Source organism: Aptenodytes patagonicus, chromosome 2 (assembly GCF_965638725.1).
Source record: "Aptenodytes patagonicus chromosome 2, bAptPat1.pri.cur, whole genome shotgun sequence".
NCBI lineage: Eukaryota > Metazoa > Chordata > Aves > Sphenisciformes > Spheniscidae > Aptenodytes > Aptenodytes patagonicus.
Window position 1 is genome coordinate 16,185,552 of NC_134950.1, and position 2,124 is coordinate 16,187,675.

A 2,124-nucleotide genomic window follows, 5' to 3' on the forward strand; every position below is an offset into this window, starting at 1 on the left:
CTCTACTTCACTTTTCATACTGGGATTTCTTCACCTCACCATACTTACCTCTCTTTGGCCAGAGCATAGTGGTTTCCTCAGACTGCTGAGCGAGATGGCCAGGTCAGCTCTCCATGCTTGCCTCCCACGGTTTCTGTCACTGATGGACCTCACTGCCACACCACTTGTCCCTTTCTGCTCTTTCAGCCAGTTTAATTTTGTGACCAAAATCCTGCAAAAAAATGAAGGTGCGGCTCCAAAATAGATGACAACTGATCATGTGCACATAATATCATTGACTACTTATTTTATTTCTAGTTAGAGAATGCTATATGTTCCAAGTGCTTGTAAGTATCATATGAGAGAAAAATAAAGAAATTGGAATTATTCAACAAAGAGTAAATTAAGAATAAACATTTTTACTTTGTGAAAAAAGTCTCCTCTTGTGTTATTTTGGTTTTGCTTTTTTTTTTTTTTTTTAGTTTTGGTTTGGGGGAGGTTTTTAGGTTTATATACAAAGTTTTCACCACTATTGGAAGTTTATTGAGGAAATACCACAAAATTTTTTTCTGATAATTGCATTTGCTAACTGCTACAATTTGTTTGTATTTGTAAGACTGCAGAAAATAACAGAAGGTAAAATTCCAAGTACAGTATAGAAATGGGACTGAGTAGGTGAGAGAGAACAGAGAATATTTAAAACTTTGAATGATCCATTTAAGCCATGAAATATAGGACGTAGAATCCTAGAGATGGTGAAGTCTATTGACATGGATTTCAAGGAAGATAAAGATTAGATTTTTCCATTTTACAACAGTTTCCAGGCTATTTCCTTTTAAAATTGCAGGTTACAACTCTGAAAAAAAGTCATACACAGAAGCCTGACTATAATGCAACATTATGTCAGCAAATTATACTAATACAATATAAGATTTGACCTAAATATCAGTTACAAGCTTGCTTTCTGACAGGTGAAATAAATCTAGAAAGTCTTTGACCCTCTTACAAAATTCTAGGGTGCAGAGAAGGTGCAGAGAGGCTCCGCAGTGGAGTGATGAGCAGGCGTTATTAATTGGCTTTGGGAAAAATAAGACTAGAGAGATGTGTGGTGTAAGATGAGGGAAAGTGTCAGATGCTTTGGGGATGAGGCAGGCTGGCCTAAGAGGATAGTGGGAGAAAGAAGACTTTGACATGTGAATGAGCTTACTGAAGTGAGTTGAAAGAGGTGTGTCTTTCTTTCTCTCTCTCTTTCTTTCTCTCTTTCTCCCTTTCTCTCTTTCTTTCTTTCTTTCTCTTTCTTTCTTTCTCTCTTTCTCTCTCTCTCTCTTTCTTTCTTTTTCTCTCTCTTTCTCTCTTTCTCTCTTTCTCTCTTTCTCTCTTTCTCTCTCTCTCTCTCTTCTTTCTTTCCTTCTTTCTTTCTCTTTCTTTCTTTCTTTCTTTCTTTCTTTCTTTCTTTCTTTCTTTCTTTCTTTCTTTCTTTTTTTTCATAAGAAATAGTCTCCTTAGTTTTCTGGAAATTCTGGGCAAATCCCAGCTCCTTCTTCCTGCAAGTTTACATTTAGAGAGTTTCAACCTGTGAAATATCCGCACAAATATAATGATTTTTAGACAAGCATGTGAACTTTAGGTTTGAAGATTTAGAAGACATGCATTAATAAAAGCCATATAAGAAGTTCCTCAGTGAGACACTTAGCCAGGAAGAAGATAAATGAAAGAAAGTCACAGTGTTTTCACTGCACCAGACATGATTCTCATGATAAGGATTTTTGCTGTAAAAAGCCTCCAGATGGGTAGGTGTATAAACAAGAAATGTGTCATTCTTGAGTTTGGACTAGGTGATACTAGGCTTTCAGACCTGTGAATTATAATATTTAACATATTTATGCCTCTTTAGGAATACAGTAGTAGCAAGAATTATGGAGTCCAGTCATTACAATTGCTGGTACTGTATCAAAGAATTTATTGCATAAGAACACTGAAGTTCTTGCTAAAAACACAAAGTTAGTGGTTTTGTTTTCTCTGTCACTAGAAACCTTCTGTTAAGTTCCAGATAAAATTTATTCTTAGTCAGTTTATTCCCATTGAGTCAACTTTCATCAAATCCACTAGCCTTAAGAATCTAGTACTGCCTGATGTTTAACCTAT